This window comes from Hippoglossus stenolepis, chromosome 19 (assembly GCF_022539355.2).
Source record: "Hippoglossus stenolepis isolate QCI-W04-F060 chromosome 19, HSTE1.2, whole genome shotgun sequence".
NCBI classification, from domain to species: Eukaryota; Metazoa; Chordata; class Actinopteri; order Pleuronectiformes; family Pleuronectidae; genus Hippoglossus; species Hippoglossus stenolepis.
Genome location: NC_061501.1, coordinates 17,864,094 through 17,882,017, shown reverse-complemented (window position 1 = coordinate 17,882,017; position 17,924 = coordinate 17,864,094). Strand labels below are relative to the sequence as shown.

Below are 17,924 nucleotides of genomic sequence, written 5' to 3'. Positions count from 1 at the left end.
GCATTTTAAAAACACCCTGACGAACTTCTGAGGCGTTTATTTTCACGCCGGAATATGAAAAGACTTGATCCTCCCACAGGAGCAGAGTGGTCTTCATCGGTGGTTTGTGCACCTGCATGGTTGTCAGGTCTGTTTGGAGGAAGGTTGTTGCTCTGCATACAAGACCCTCATCACCGAGCCCCTGATTCAATTTCTATTTCAGAATCATCTCCGAGTGAGGATTACGTGTCACGGCTGTCGGACCAATTTGCAACTTTCTAAAAACAGAAGCAACGCTGAGGTGAGGGAGACAAATATCTCCGCTCGACTCCTGCAGCTGCTGCTCATCACGACCCAACACCAACACGAGAGCACTACAGTTAAAATTAGTTATGTGTTACATGAACATGCAAAAGAAATGAGTTTCCCAATTTGATCAAATTTCCTGTTTCAGTAAAATTGCTGAAAAAGTGGCAGCGACCAGAACAAATTACATTTTAAGTTGATCCTCTTTCATAGGACTTGACATTTGTGTCCGCAGCAGGAACATATCATACCGAACACATCGTAACCACCTCATCGGCCTCTCCATCATCCCCGTGCTTCTCCTTTAACAGCACCTGACAGTTGTGTATCCGAGCCTCGGGTACAGAAGCAGCAGCAGCAGCAGCAGCAGCGAGAGAGAGAGAGAGAGCCTCTGTAAATACCTCACCATGAAAAGCATGCAGCAGCAGCAGCCACCAGGAGCTTTTCAAAGCTACTGCATGAATACAGATGATGGTGATGATGACGATAATGGTGATTGCTGTTATTATAAACTTGCATTTTTTCTCAGCAAACAAACGCTCTGAAGGATTCAGGAGAAGCCGGCGGTGGCGCTGCACTTGATTCTATTCGAGTGTGATTCAAAGCTGCACCGTGATTGCGAGGCCAAACACGCTGGTGGAGGAGGAGGAAGGGAGGGGGGGGGGGGTGGCAACCTTGGTGTGTAATGTGCAGTAATTTTACAGCCCCCCCACCTCCTGCACGAGATCTCAGTGCTTTCATTAAAATAGCTGCCATTTTCATCACAACAGATGCCCCTGCACTCAGCATATGTGCGAGGGCATAAATCCAGATTACCTGCTTCTTGTGTCGCTTCTCTCGCCATCTGCTGTGATTTAAGCAGCGGGCAACACTTGGGTCTTTCCACAGCTCCTCCTCCCCAGCGAACGAGAAGGAAGGCGACGGCTCAGAAATCACTTGGCCACTTCAGCCACTTAACAAAAAGAGCAAAACACAATGAATGACTTGATTTGTATTATTTATTTTTGCAATAATTCTCAATATTTGGCCCCAGTTAATGTGTAATATCATCATTGATCCAAGGGGAATTTGATGATGTTGTGTTGTATTTATTTCAGTGCGCTGGTATAGGATGGTAGTTGGGTCTATATACAGTGGACGGCTCTGCTGTGAATCAAGCAGGGGACGTTTTATGTGTTGGAACAGTATTTCAAACGTTTATTGTTCGGTGTAATAATGATATATGGAAGGTGCAGAGACGCTCAGTGGGGTTAAGGTGAGACACGGCAGGGAGTCTCCTCCAGGATGATATTGTTTTACTTCATTTGAGAAAAGTGTTGAGGGTATAATTGTATAAAAATTAATGATCAAAGATGTGAAGCACGATATAACTTTACATTTTTATTTTATTTTATATACTTAAATAGACTGGAACTCAGTAGAGCACATTACTCCGCCATCTAAATGTATTCATCTAAATCCTGATTTCTTTTAAATTAGATCTAAACCACAATTTGTTTCATGAAGATCCCTGATTTATTTTCTGTAACGAAAATACAGAATAAATGATGTCAAAGGAAGTGGATCCTGAATCCGCCGTTGATATGGAAACACAACAGTGTTGAATGGGTTCTCTCCAGTTTCTTGGAAATCCGTCCAATAGCTTTTGCATAATCCAGTTAACTAGCAAACGGACAAAAACATTGTTTCCTTCTAGGTGGACGTAATCATGTCCATGACCTTGTCTTCAATCATATCTCTCAACCTGGAATCTTTTGAAGGATGAAAAGCCAATTTAACAGACAGCTGCTGGAGTGCCTGTGTTTTAATTCTCCCGACTGTAAACTGTGTCTGATGACGAGCCAGTGAAATCAAAAAGAAAAAAACAATGGCTCCGTATCAAACGGCCTGGAACGCTGGCTCCACGCAGACATGTTGGGATCTCAGCTTCTGTCTCTCCTGGAGACATCACCAGTCCCCAGCTGAGGACTTTCTTTTCTAGTTGGTGAGTCTCTGATGGACGAACGACAAAACCTGATGTGCGATTGTGAGAGAGAATCAAAAAAGTTTTTTGAATGTCAGCTGGAACATCAATACACCTTCGCCCCTCCAAAAAGAAAGAGATCTAATTCGGTCGGTCCAGCTCTCTCTGCTCAGTGCAGCTCCGCGGATTTGGAAGCGTTTGTGTTTCTCGTTTGCCTGTGGGTCATACTTGACACCAGAATTTTATTAAGATTCATACAGCTAATCAACACACTCTCACTTTTAGAGGGGAGGGGAGACGCTTCTCTGTTGCGGCTCCACTTTGTGATTTAGCTTGATGAGATTGGTTTGTTTTCTATTAGATTTCAGGCAGCTCACCAATGAACAAACTCACTTATTCATATTTAACAGGTTTTAACCAAAGCGGAGGTGCTCGATCATTGTCAGGCCACTTCTGTGTCTAGAAACTCTGCCACCTACAGGCAAAGATAATACAAGATGCTTCAATAACAACATTTGTGCCAGTAATGACGGTCACTGTGCTTTTTGTCTGTTAAGTAACTGCTTCAGTGCCTGTTCTAAACTTGGATGTTTGGAATGGGCTGTCTGCTGGTGAAGCTGCTCGGAGGCTTCCCTCTGACACTGTAAAGGTGACCTGCAGTAATCGAGCTGCACAAAGAGCCGTTCACCTGTTTTATCAAAGTTTGGTGAAGCTCGACTCGACGATCTCTGAACTGGAGAATCAGTTGTCGTGAGCAAGCTCTTCCAGTTGCTAAGTTCGACACTGCACTTCCTGGGGAACTTGGGAATACACAGACCGAGTGTGAAGCCGATAAGATGAACGCTTGTGGAGATATGCAAACCACAAACACTTTCTCTGACATAGTGAATTAGACCTTGCATACATCCTTATGGTGATGGTATGATATAATGTAATTTAAAGGTTCATAAGGATTAAGGCGAAGCATCTACCGCAGTGGGTCGCACAGGTTTGGCCTCAGACTTGGTATTTCTGAAACGCTGGAACTGCCGCTCCTGTATCTTTACATCCTGGCTTGGTGCAGCTTTAATTTAGAATCCCAGAGTTTAGTATAAAACTGTCAGCAGCATTTCCCCGAGCCAGGAGGTGTTCTGGATCTGCCAGGGCCCATTGAGGATATGGCACTTTTTCAATGCAGCGCAGGCTGGGGGAGCTCCTGACACCTTGGTAACCCTGGGCACCGTGATGGAGCAGCTCGCCGTGCCAGGTGGACATGCTCATTGTCCGGCTGCCTTATCTCTTCAGGGCCATTCCCGCTGAAGATCACTTGGACCGACAGAGCACGGGAATAGGCATTCCTGCAGAAATGTCTGGAACAGGCGAAGCCTCGGGGAGATTGTTGGCGATGCAAGCGGGCAAAATTTAAGGTGTCTGCACTAAATGCTGTCGGGAGGATTCTAAACTGTGCAACTGAGATTCAAAATCTACTTTATTAATTAGCTCAGCCTGGATGTTTAAAGGAGGCTTCACTGGTAGGTATTTCTAAATGGAGGCTCTCAGCCACGTCCTCTCACGCGCTTCCTGCTCTAATGTATAGTGGTCATGGAACAACTTAAAGCTCCCTTGGGACTGGATCGATGAGACGGCCCGTTTGTGTCCTAACGCATTATATTTGACAAGTGATTCCATATCTCAGGATGGATGGGTATAGGGTGACCCAAGCAGATTGTAGTTTGATGGACGGCAAAATCAGGAAATAAACATTTGTTTATACTTTTATTTTATTGTATTTATTGTATTTCATTGCTGCTTATTAGTACCTCAGTACTTAGTTTCATTCCCTCTCATGTACCTCATGTTTTGCAATATTGTAAATCTTCTTGAACATTGAATTATCTAACACGGTGACAGGACCAGCAGTCGGTCAGAGATACTATCCTGTAACCAGCAGATTACACGTTAACCCTTTGCACCCGTTTAATCTGTGTCGTGCTTGGGATAGTGGGAAAAAAGATTTCAGCGCCGTGGAGATTTATAGAAAAAAGATGTGTTCGGGATTATTTATGAAAGAGCGACCTTCCCATGTTTGTATTCCCAGGTTGAGAAAGGAGGGATTAGCCAGGTATTAACATAAAGCTGGTGAAAGTGCATGGTCCTACACACGCTGCATGTTCTTTTTTTTTTTACACAACAACCCCGCTGCTGCTGCTCATGTGGGACTTTACCATCACTGCTACTGGCAATAACACCGGACGCTGAAGTCAACACTCTCCGCCTCTGTGCCTGGAATGAGAATTTTATTGCACATTATACAGTTTAATGAGGTAAGAGATTAAGATGTTGCCCTCAGACTGCAAGGGCTATATTAGCACATTGGATTCACTATGACTCCGCTCGGCTGCTGCCTCTCGTGGTATTGTTTGGGCTGAGAGTGATGGAGCGGCCGGTGATTAACTCCACAAATCTCCAATTTGATGTAATGCAATCTACTCGTGCAATTTGGAGATATTAGATGTGGGTTTCTCACTGTGTCCAGACAGTGTTTATTTGATTTAAGGCAGATGTAACTATACTACAATGATGTGCTGCGGGCACTTCCTAAAGAATCTGTATTTACGTAGTGCTGTAAAGAGGTTTCTGCCAAAAAGACATACCCCTTAAAAGTAAAAGCATTTTATTTATGACCTTCATATATTTAAATCTAAAGCGTTTGTCTTGAATTAAAGTTAAATACTTTAGGTGTAATCAAATCAGATTGTTGTACAGTTTATCATCAGGATGTTTTTCTGCAACAGCCATTTGATCTCGTTACTTAACCGTGGGTGTCACAGGATTAACTGACTGAAGTCGTAAGGATTGTGACATTAACAACAACACACTTTTTATTATTTCAAAATGTACGATTAATTTATGACCTTTAGATTTTTTTCAATTAAATTTCAAATGCCTTATTATTTTATATTTCCGTACTTTAAATTTAGATCTCGCAACAAAAGAGATGCCGATTATTTTGAAGTAGGAGTTTTCATACCTGTACCGCATCCTGTTATCATTTGTCCTGAGAGTCGAAAGCCGCCTCTAGCAGAGCTGAGTGGAGAGGAGGATTTATTTCAGCTCCCATATTAACCTGTGAGGTAAAGGCCTCTGCCTCCTCAGGTCAGGATGCTGCCCATTGTCTGTGTTGCATCACATCGCTGCAGGGCTGCTATGGGTGGGCAGTATTGATTGTGCTGGCTGTAAAGGAAACTAGCATGGGAGCTCACAACCTAGATGCTGTAATTCTCCCGTCTTGATCTGGATGCTGTCCTGAGAGAGCCTCTGGTTTTTAACTGTGATGTCTAGAGGCCTGAATTTCTTGGAGCAGGGGGGGGCAGCATTGCCCTCTCCTCCTCGGGCCCTTATCCCTGATGTGTGGTTCTCTGCTCTTTCTGACACAGTGAGAAGTGACCTTATAGCTTTCTTGGAATCAGCGTGTTAAAGAACAGCTCTCTTTTGATCAGAGGGGGCTGTGAACCTGACTGGCCTCAAACTCCTGCATCGATTACATGCTATTAAAAGTTTTACGGCCTTTGCGAGTTGGGCTCTTAGGTTAAGATATACAGACGTCTCCAAAGGTCAACTGGAGATGTAAAGGTTTGCAATGAACCCTTTCAGGATATCCATAAACCTACTGGTGGATCCAGCCCACTTTCAGGGAGTTGACGTACAAACGCTTCGTGTCAGGGTGGGTGAGGAGCTTATCCCACCTCCACGCTGCAGCACGCCGGCTGGAGGCCATATTTAGCAGCAGACGCTGACTTGCTTGGCCTCTGCCAGCGAGACACACAAGCTGGATTACCTGGTGATACGCCCCTGATTCTCTAATGCCAGATCTGTCTCGCACAGATTAGCGCAGAGGAAATCAACCGGATGCGAGGCCCAAGAGTGACACGTCTTAACTGCACCACCACCACCTCTCTGTTTGTCCGGGTCCTTTTCTTCAACCACTGAAACTAGCTCCTAGTAAATAGCTGCTGGAGCCAGTAGCTTTTAAAATATTCATCAAGCTATTTCCAGCTTCTCCAAACATTGCTCTCATTAGATAATGATTTTTTCCCCACGAGCAGAGGAAAGAAGGAGGAGGTTGTTTGTTGGGTTTCGCCAGAACAAAAGCACAAGAAATGTCATTTTCACATGGTTGCTTCAGCTGGTTTGATCCATACATGGACAGTTTAAGTAGGTTTAAAAGTGAGTCCACAAAATGTATATTATCCATGTGAAGTTTGCATGTTCTCCCCATGTTTTCTGCATCTACTCTGGCTTCCTCCCACAGTCCAAAGACATGCAGGTATGGTTGTTTGCCCTGTGATAGGCTGGCAACCTGTCCAGGATGTACACTTGCCTCTTGCCCACTGGGTGCATGGATGGATGCTGTTAATTGTGAATCTCAGAAACAGTTGTAGCACCAAGTTATAACTTCTATAACCTCACTACAGTGATATTGAAGCATTATATCTTGTTATATAGATAAAAGATGGCAGGTTACATACAGTACGACAGACCTTTTATTCCACTCTCTGCTGCAGACTGTCCACCACACATAACATGCACATGCAGAAGCTGACATATACTAATTTGAATAAAGCTCGTGATCTGAGCGTGATCAGTCAGATGTTTACAGTTTCCCTCTAATGATTAAACACATCAGTTCGTTTTTTTCTGGCGCTTTGTCTTCCACTGCAAAGGAATAAAAAAATGAGCAGCTGTCAAGCCCAGCGCTCATTTATGATCTGTCATTTATGTTAACACCCGGCAGATGTCGGGTCAGACCATTATCATGATAGTGTGTTGATGAATATGAAAAAATATATATTTTAAACACATTTATAAAGAATAGTATTTAAAGCTGGTGAGTCACGGTACTGCACATTATCGAAGAAAAAACTGCACCTGATACTGGAAAAACTCCACCTTAGATATAATACTTAATATTCTGATCATTAAGACTTTGGTTATCTCGTCCTGAAACATTTCCCCAGATGCGCCTGAGTCACAGACAATGTGCCGCATTGGCCAAACTTCTGGTTTTGCTTGTGTATGTAATGCATGTTCCACGAATTCAGAGTGTACGTCAGTGTTATAGAACATAATGAGCGCTGCCTGCTGAGGAACACACTGTGTGGGAGACTAGAAGCTGAAGCAGGACCCGCATACAGATCAAGAGGCTTGCAACATTTGAGAACAGTCTCACTTCTCAGTGGGAGAGCGTCTTGTTGTTCGCAGATTATGGAGCCTCGCTCTCAAAGGGAAAATATAGGGCCAAAGCTGCCGTATAACAGGGAGTATATAGGATTCTGTCTGTGCAGTTACACTATAGATTCAAACCCAACCCCAGTAAAAAATATATACATACTTAAGGGTTCAAATTAGTACTTTTATTCCAATAATAAAGACAAGGTTAGTGTTGTGGAGCAGCCGTGGATAAAGGCGACAAGTCCTCCAACCTGGATGAACGTGTAAATCTAAAACCTCTGGCTTAACGAAGCTTGGTCACCATAGTAACAACAATAAACACACAGGGTTGGTAATCCAGTACATCCCGACCCCCAACTGCTCGATGCCAACTTTACTTTACGTGACTCTCTCTCGCTAACTTCTGGCTGTTCTCTCTGCTCATTCGACGTGGTGATTCCTCCTGGTTTTTAGCTGTAACTCATGACTTTGTTACGTTCACGCTATGAGCACATACTAAGCACAAGGTCAGAGAGCACAGCTGGTCTTCACGCTGCAGGTTCCGTGGGGTTCGTTCAACCAACATTTGGGCCGTAACCCCAGGGACCAGCCAGCTGTCACACAAACTGCTGTATCATACTGGCACTGCAGGTCTGGTGAGTGGTGTGGATTGTCAAGATGGTGCGACGTGTTTGTGGAGGAGCGGAGACGGTTGTTTACCTGTAATTGGAGGGCAAATCACTGTGTGTGACCTCTGAACTTCAGACATCCACACTATTCTCTTCCAGCATTAGCGATGAGGTTTATTATTTTGCAGGGGAATTAGTTTTTATTATCAAATCTGCCTGCGAATCAGAAATGATTGCATCTGCAGCCAAAAACTCCTGCGTCACAATCTGCAGTTTTTCTCTTTGTCAACGACTTTTTAGATCAATGCTCTAATGAGCACAATCATTTGCATTTCCAGGTTTTGAATGTACTTCCTTCCGCAACCAGATTAATCACCAGGACCTTATTTAGTATAAACCGCTGTGAGTAAATAGGAGAATAAACTTCTGTTCCCATGTATTTTCTTTATTTTTCTGTCTCAGGGTTGTGCTTGTGGGTTGTGCAGGTGATGAAACCTGTCGCCGCAGGTAGGCAAGTAAAAGAAGCACCCGAAACAAATCGTTTACAAGCAGGAGGCAGTTTTTCTGCTGGTTACTCAGTAGTTTGAGTTTGTTGGAGTTCAAAATGAGGCAGGTCGGTCTAATGTGAACATTTCATTGAGGCAGAGCTGCTTTGTTGGCAGAATTAATCTAATTAGTCAAGTTTCTTATTCAGGAAATTTGAAAGTGGAGCCTCTCATAAACACTGATTAGAATATTTAAAACTATATTCATACAAAAGTTAGGTTAGCCCCAAAAATAATGTTTTTTGACATTACTCAGCAAGAACATTGTGTTTCCAGGTGTTGCTTTGTTTAGTGTTTCTTTGACTGCTGAGAGTATTGAGTGATTTTCTCTGTGTGATCATTTTCCGTCCCCACCTGCGTCCCTCTGGTCTCAGAGTCCAAGACAATTTGAGTGACACAGGTGTCTGTACGATGCCTCCTCTTTACGCGAATGACATCTGACATTGTTGGTTTCCACTCAGCAGTTACGAATGTCAGACATTTAGGTGGTGTTGCTGCAGAAAAACACGCTTGTCACTTCATGTTTTATCAAATGCTCCGGACTCAGCATAATGAGAGAGAAGCTCTTAAAGCCACTGCCAACATCGAGCTTGTGCCCGTCCCAGCGACGCCTTTAAACCAAACTCTGTTTAACCATCTGAGAGGGTGTAAAGGACATTGAAAATGACCCTGAGGTCTTTTATCGTTCATATAGTTCTGTTGCTGAGTGTGTGACACAAGCTGAAGGGGGAGCTGACTGGGACTTCAGCGGTAAAAGGACATTATTCTAATTGCTCCCTTGAATGTTACATTCGCCCCATGTGTCCCTGCAATTCTAAGAAGAGATTGCAATTCCATCCGTCACTAAATGTTACCTTCATTTTTTTGTGGTACGTAACAGCCGCTAAAAGCCTCAGAGTGCTTATTTTGCTGTGGGTTATCGTCTTCAATGTACCGAGCTGCATTTTCCAACACCTTAAAGAAAGTACATAACATTTGACTCAGACGTTTGGTGTAATACTGTGGAGAAACTGTCTATATCTGCCATCCCGGTTTGAAATCAGTACATTTCTGCATTTCGTAGCGATAAACTACGTTCCCAGTGTATACAGGTGCAATATAACATCTAATTCGCCAATCTCATATTTCTATCAAGCGAGGTTAAGGGGAAAAAATTGTAGTCCGGTGAAGCTGAACTGCAGCCGGAGCCCGTGGCAAACACTGTCTGCTGGAGAGTGGAACCTCTTGACCCGTGACTTTCCACAAAGTCCATCTATAAATATTTCTGCACCTTTTTCCTCATGTATGTCCCTGAAGAACCTTCTGTCTCCCTACTGAGCGTCTAACAGATGTGTAAACACATTTAAGGATCTTGCTCTATCTGCCCCTGCGCCCTCGCATGCACGGTCAATCATAAAATATGGTTTACACTGAATACCGTTGGGTGTTTGTTTGAGTTGAGCAACCGTGTGCGTATTTGATACAAGTGTGATTGAGAAGCAGATATAGAGGGATAAAGGATGAGGTGGAAAGCAACAGGATTAGAAACCCAGTGGCTGTGTCCCATTCAAAGGCTGCATTCAAAAGTTGGATCCTTCTCTGTTCAGGTAGCTGAGGTGCAGTGAGTGCATCTGCCCAAAGAAGCTAAAGATGCAATGTTAAGAGCTGGTAACGTAAATAGGACAAATCCTGTGAAAACCAGACTGTCTCATTTGTGCAGACTAATTAAACTGGGTTTGCTTTTTGACCCAGTTTCCAAGATGGACCAAATGTCGGGTTTGTTGTGATTCATTTGTCGTGCAGTGAGCAGGGGGTCGCTGGGAGTGACTAAGTGATCCTGACTGTGGTCGGCCATCTTTCGGCTCTGGTACAACTAAAGCAGAATCAGGAACTGGCAACATAAATTATCATGTGGTAAGAAAACATGGAGGCCAGGACAATAGCCTGTCTGGTTCATACGTGTATGAGCAGCCAGGTTGGTCCATAGTTGGAATTTCACATTTCTAAAACTGCACAGTGTTTCCACAGGGATAGAGAATCCTAAACAAAGTTGGCCCCTTCATGTTCAGACGAGTCTTTCTCTGCGTGAAGCTGTAAAAGATGAATCACGACCATCTGAGCTGCGCTTACTTTTTATTGTGTACGTTTATGTAACATGTTATTTGTCTGTGTACCAGAGCCACAGTAACAGGTGATGAATAACTCCATCTCCCTGGTTCACTGTGCATCCTTGGCTGAGCCCTGTAAAAGTAATTGTCAGTCAGTAAATCTGTCACCTTCATCTCTTCAACTGGGTGGAAATTTACGACAGGATTCCGACGGGTGATTTCAGTTCGACTGTCCTCTCAAGCTCATGAGCGAAAGCGTGTGTTGATTGCTCGTTTGGTCTTTTCCTGAACGTGGTTATTGTCTAACGAAGGAAGCATCCTCCTGAGCGAGCCACGACACATGCAGTAGATATGTGAGTGTGTGGGGGGGGGTTACCTCTCAGGCATGTGCATTTCGACATGGAGGAGTCATGCAGTCACGGATACACCCACGTCCGCCGGCTCTCCCTCGATGCTGTTGACCCAAGCCCTAACTTCTACCTTCTTAATGCATCAGATGCTAACCATCATACGCCATGCAGTCTCTCATCCAGCTATTATTATGGATGATTCAGTGCCTTGTGGTCGCTGTGCCTGCCATCGTATTAAAGCCCCGACTTGGATTTCATCCGCAGCTGCATTGCTCAGACCCAGCATTGATCACATCAATGATTCAACGGGCAAAGTGAGTCACAAGCAGCCACGGAATGACAATAATAATAAACAAGCACACTATCATTAATAGTATTTAAATTCAGGCAGCTGTTTTATTTCTATTTTGACGCTGGATGCCAAGTGGATCCTTTCAGAGGCCAGATGGGGTTTTGTGCCGTTTGCTGGAACTGTGACTTCCAAGGAAAGTGACTGAGTCCTCTGCACAAACAGCAAGTTTGTCCAATTCCATCATTGCTCCGATAACTACTGCACCGTGTCAACAGTCCTCCAGTAGCTCAGGGAAGTTCTTGAGTGTTTTTTTGAAGGTGACTGACCTAAAAAACGAAAAAAAACACTCTAGACCCACTTTATTTGAGATGATGGGGGTGTAACGGAGCTCCACCTTCTTGACCTTTAAGAGCACAAAGCAGTCAATTGTACCGCACTGTGAAACAAATACTTTTATTTATATTCCATATTTATTTAATACATAGAATATGGCGTGAAATATATATATATTTTTTTATACATTTCTAGTTTTAAAATTATTTGGATTGTGTGGTTTTCTTTTCTAAATATTTTTGAGCATGGTTAGAGGGAGCCTGTGTTTCCCAAGAATTGAACTGCCAGTAACTGCTCTATGTAATTGTTGTGCACATGACAAATAAAGTCTTGAAGAAAACCAGCAGCGCTCTGATTTGTAACACGTGTGAACATCCCGGGGCCGAGCTGTCGGGCTCATCCATGTTCAGTGGCTGTCCCACTGAGAGACTGTGGTTCAGTCTTCCACATGACCACAAACACTCATGTCGGACGTATGCGAGTCTCATTATGGTGCAAATCCACAGCACAGTTTATTGTTGTCTGGGTGACGGACAGTGGGGGGTCTTTGCTGTTAGTGGGAGGTTATATTTGTACATGAGAAGTTTCCTGTTCTTTGTGCATTCGCTGTGTTGTCAGTCTCCTGATGGCAGGCCCGCAGGTAGTGTTACCTCTCTGCAGTATATCAGGGTGGAGTTGAAATGGAATTGACTGTGTGGGAGTTTTATGTTGATTCAGTTTTTAGTCATTTATAACCTCATTGTTTGGGTTATTGATGTCATTTATATAGTTTTAATAATATCGCTGTTGCATTGTGTTTATTTGTCTTGTATAACCTTGATTTATACAACAGGGCTTTCAGCAGATTGATAGAGTAACAAAGACACAATAAAAACAGAATGAAGAATCATTAATAGAAGAGAAAACAGATAATAAAACGGGGACAAGCTCAGTGACGGCATCACAGTTGCAAATCCAGTCGATCAAACTCGCGTGTCAGTAAGATTGACTGTGTGAAACATCTATGATAATGCCGTATTTTGATCATTTTCGAAAAGTAAGCCTCTAAATTAATGTTAAACTTCCCTGAATTTGCTTCATTCCTGTAAAAGTCAGTGTCGTGTTTCCGCTCGTTCGGTCCCTGCGTGAAACAAACTCTGTGAGAGTCCTGATTGGTTTCAACGGGCCTGTAACTGAGATCCTTATGCATGGGAGGACAAAGATCCTCGGGGCGCTGCCAGAGGCAGAAGCACACAGCGGTGAAGAGTTTCCAACATTAACCTGCTAAACATGTATAGTTTGTGACATACCGTTATAATTTTATTATCTGCCTGCAAATGTGCCATTATTCATGTGGGCACGGCTGCGAGAAAGCCAAGTCGTGCACCTGCAATGTCAACCAAACATGCTTCACACCACAGTAACTGTCTAATGGTGTATATCACACCATGAAATGTTAAATAATTCATTCACAGCTACGTTTCCGTCTTGTCAAACAGAAAGTGTGACTGGGAAACAGGTATTTTCCGCCCACAAATCAATGGCAAAGGATTTTTTACAGAAACAACAATGTGACCTTTCATTCGTGAGTAAGAAAGTGAAAAACAACACCACGGCCGAACATGCATGTTTTTAAAAGTCAATAAAAATTCAGATTCTTCTCTCAGAGGTGTGTGATATTCAGACCCTTGAGGATGGACGTGCACTGAGCGATTTTTTGAAATGTTGGGCTTGAATTCCAGACGTAAATCGTCTGAGAAGGAAAGCCAAAGATTTATGTGTTCAAACTCTACGAACCCTCGGAATATGAGGTTTGCTTTCACAATGCTGTCTTCACCAAATGTTCCATTCTGTGTGTGGACGACATTTCTCTCTGGTCCGTCGGTCATGACAGGAGGAGGAGGAGGAAATATCGAACAGGCAGGAATGCGCTGACGCTGCAGCATGACCAACCTGGCCTCCGTGTCTTCTGTCCATGTTAATGCATCGAGTCGCCTGATCTCCTGTACGCGACAAACAATACATGACGAAGATGAACTCTGGTGCGACTCTAAAACTGGCTCATATTGTACAGTACATGTCCATCTTTACTTTGGTAACATTACTTGTAAATAATAATTTACGACAAATACGTGAACTGGTAGCTAGGAATGTCTGGTATGTGGACACCAAAACAAAAGAAGGACACCGGAACATGACACCTAAATGTTTAATTTGCCATTTCCCAATTTTGCTTTCCTCCACCAATCTGGAGTCTTTACAAATCTTTCCACTTGCAGGGCTTTTGGAACCCGGTCTCAGGGATTTACTCCCATTCAGTCACAAACGCATTAGTCAGATTGGCCCCTGGTAAGGACAGTGTCTTAATCCACTTTATTCAAAATGTGTTTGTTGGAGCTCAGCTCAGGGTTCAGTGTAACCCAGTAAAGTTCTCTCTTAAGGTGGGTGAACAGTTTCTTTGTGGGAACAGTTTAGGGACGACCCCTGCATGGAGCCAAGGCCATTAGGTTGGAGGAACACGATTGTCTGAAATGTCATTGAAAAGCCATTTTATTTCCCCGGATCTATCGTGCAGAAATAATGAAAAGACACAACTGTAACCATAGATCTGATTTCCCATTCCTGCAGTTTGTTAATGATCCCCACCTCGCTCGGCGTGCAGGTGTGTAGCAGGGACAGCCCCTAACTGCGGATGAAAATAACAGTGTCTTCAGTGTCAGTTCTTTACAGAGTCTCCGCTGATTGGAGCTTAGCAACATGTGGAAACCATCCTGCTGGTGGAGGTGAAGAAGGGAAAGGAGGACAAAGAGAAAAAACAGCATTCCAGGAATATGTGTTTTTCGCTTGCTGCTCAAAGACGCCCTCATCAAGGTTGTCATAGTGTTTCTGAGAATCCCACAGAGAAACCTTTGACCCCTTGGTTAAGCCTCAAGGTATGATGGGAATGCTGGACCACGACTTATTGTTCATCAGAGAGAATTTCAAGGTCACTATAAACCATCAATATTCTGCTTTTCCTCCCCTCATGTGTGCACACTGCTCAGTACTGTTGCTTTTTACACACCGACGCATATAAATAACTCATAATGCATCACTTATTTTGACTTCTGCAGACTGTCTGCGACTTTTTATTTATTGATTATTCATTGAAGTCATTTACAATGCAGAGCTGCTAAATATTCTCCGGCTCCAGCCTCTCAAAAGCGAAGATTTTTTTTATTTCCCTCATCTAATATGTCTTTGTAAATTGATTATCATTTTACTTACGGACAAAACAACCTATTTGAAAACACCATGTTGGACTCTGGGGAAATGTGTCGGCCATTTTTCATCCTTGTGTCCTGAAAATAATAGTTATTCTGTACTAAATGGTCTTTGGCCGCTCTGGTTGTGAAAGAAATGAATTACGTTCACTGGCAGTGTTTTGTTCTGAATCCAAAATGGTTTATTCTTCAAGCACACAACAACGTGGTGGGGAGTATTGTTGTATTAAATTAGTGATGCTTAATGTTTTCTAGTCTCCTTTTCTCACCATTTTCCGTCTGTTTGTGATGTGTTGATGCTCCGGAGCTTCTTCACAATTATCCCTCGTCATTAGTGAGTCGTCCTCAGACGCTTCTACAATTTACTGTCACTTTTTATTGTTTGTGTGCAGATATTTTAACAGTCTATGCTGCACAGCGGAGTTTGATAACACTGAATTCATCCTACCTGGTTTATCTGCAGTAAAGATTTTATAGCTTCATCACCGTTTTCACGTGTGGTTAATATACAAGTTTAAATTATTGACTTTAATGCTGTTATTTTTTCATGCATTGCCTGTCAGCTATTTCAGAGTATGTCATACAAATTCAGACAGTCCCAAATTCACAATCTTTCAAAATAAAAGCTCTGTAATTGAACTACACGGTGAAATAAAAACCAAATTCTAAAGATGATCTAGTGGCGATTTTCACCTGTGGTGTGACCCACTTGTCCACTGCTCTAGTTTATCTGAAGACATGTTCAACTCACTGTTCAACATTTATTCTAATCTTATTAACATTGAACATTTTGCACATCCAAATCTCACCAGTATCATCGCTGCACTTGCCCGAGCCACTAAGAATACAAATGCTGAGGGTGAAGTTGATAAATTGAATGGTTTGCAAGTTGTGTTCCACATACAGATGGACGTTTGTGGAATTTGTAGATTTTATAGACAGAATCAACAGACACAACAAGTATTAATAAAATATAGTAGTTGCAGTCAGAGTTCAAAACAATGAGCAGTTGATTTACAAGAGCTTCCTTTACTTTGATGTGAGTAGAAACATCTTGACCCACTTCTGTAATTGTAGCTCCTGTTTTTCATCAGCTCTATTGCCCATTAAGAATTAAACCTCTCGACACCGTCTCTCTGCTCACACCATTGGAAGTATTAACTGTGTTTTCCTTTTTGTCCGTTTTTTTAAACTGCCACATTTCCAAATGCACAGCTAATGTCACGTCAGGTGTGATTTGCAGTCACGGTGAGCGTCTCTCATGGTTTTGTCACTTCCATTGTGTGTAAATAAGCTTCATGTCAACTTCCCCCTCGTGTACAACAGATTGAGTGTTGACATTTCCCCCTCCCCTCGCCCTGCACCGCTGCTGTTTGGACTGTGAATCACATCCTGGTATTTCATAATTAATGAGAATATGAAGTTTTCTATTTCAAACCAATATACACTTCTCAAAAAGGGTAACGACTGCACGAAGCATTGTGCATGAGACACACAATCGGGCTTCGAGAGGCTGCATATTCTTCTGCAGGGCGCCTGATGCATTCTAACGAGGGAACAACGTGAGTTCAGAGTCGGCAGCGAAAGCAACTATTTGTTTGATTCCTGTGCAGCAATTTGTTTTGGCTGGGTAAGTGCTCGGGGATAACAGTACTCACAGTAGTCTCCGCAGAGGGAGGAGTGGTATATGGATTTTTAATGGCAGGGGGGCGCGGTGTAACCTTGATGCTCATCAACCAAATAAATTAGATGTGTGTTGCGGGAGGCAAACAAACTCCCAGTCCAACCCGGCTGATACCAGTCTCCCAGCGCCAGCGGACCCCAATGCCGCCGCCATTTGTCTGTGTCCACGGCCAGTTCCCGTGCACACACCCACCCAAACCAGCAGCTTGAAATGAGATTCAGTCAAGTGCATAATCCCTCAGTTCTGCTTAGAGGTGATTAATTGGCCAAATGTCTCTTATACATGGAGGGTCCATAGAACCAGTTGGCGCCGTTTAAAAACGTAAAAAGGGGAAAACACCCACACTGGATACGTGGTACACCACAAAAACCTCCTCCCGGTTGTTAATCGCTTTCAACCTCGTCCACAGAACACATTGTAATCTCAGGGTATCGTTAAAGGCTCTTCAGCAATTAGCCCCCCCGGGCAAAATGATTTACTGACCTGTCATTAAAAACCCGTCAACGGAAACGGACATCATGCAGAGAAATGGCCCGGTGGATCGATACCGGAGGAACCCTTCCAGCACTGTGCAGCTTGTTGTTGGGGAGAAGCATTTGTGTTAACAGAGCTTCACACTCAAACATGCAAGGGAGTTCTCCAGGCCCCTCTTTAATAAACCATCAGTGGGATCCGTGCATTTTTCACCATAACAACCTTTTCACGACTAGTTTACATTTTCCCAAATCATTGTGAACTTCATTGTGTGTGTTTTTATTTTATCTCTTCATGTGATTGGTGCAGTGGTTCGTCTATCTGCAGTATATAGGATGTTTCCAGTGTGACACACACGCGTTGGCTTGAAGAAATTGGATATCTCTGTTCTGAACATAGACAAACGGCCCGTGAATCACCTAAGTGCTGCTAACCACAGGCAAGAAATGACATTTGCACAGTGGCATAGGGAATAGTGCACGATGAACGGAGCTGCACGGTAACAGTGGATTCAGCAGGAACAGACTGCAGCAGTAACACACGCTGGGAAATTCTGGTTCATTCCAGCCACCGTTGTTCAAACTGTCAGATCGCTAATTTCAGAGACTATGCTTGTGAATGTAGCAGGTAGCAAACTACTGTGGTTTCAGGCCACCGTGGTCATCTGATGGGGTGGCACGGTGGCACGGTGGCACAGCACGGCAAAGAGGTTCCCTGGTTTGAACTCCAGCTCGCCCGAGGCCCTGAATGTTCTGTTTGCGTGGGGTTTTGTCCTGGTACTCTGGCTGCCCTGCGCAGTCCAGACGGATTGGGGTTAGGTTCATTGGAGACTTTGAATTGTCTCTATGTG

General features: G+C 43.5%; 1 protein-coding gene across 3 annotated transcripts in view; it reads left to right on the top strand.

The window, feature by feature from the left end:
• LOC118098936 (cadherin-18) overlaps positions 1-17,924 on the top strand; it is a 135,471-nt gene that overhangs the window by 40,813 nt on the left and 76,734 nt on the right. For 2 of the 3 annotated variants that reach the window (XM_035143194.2, XM_035143195.2), the window contains exon 1: positions 4,424-4,551. The exons of the other annotated variant lie outside the window; for it this stretch is intronic. The gene's annotated coding sequence lies outside the window, so the exon portion shown is untranslated. Of the gene's footprint in view, positions 1-4,423; positions 4,552-17,924 lie in introns of those variants that run through there. 3 annotated transcript variants of the gene reach the window in all.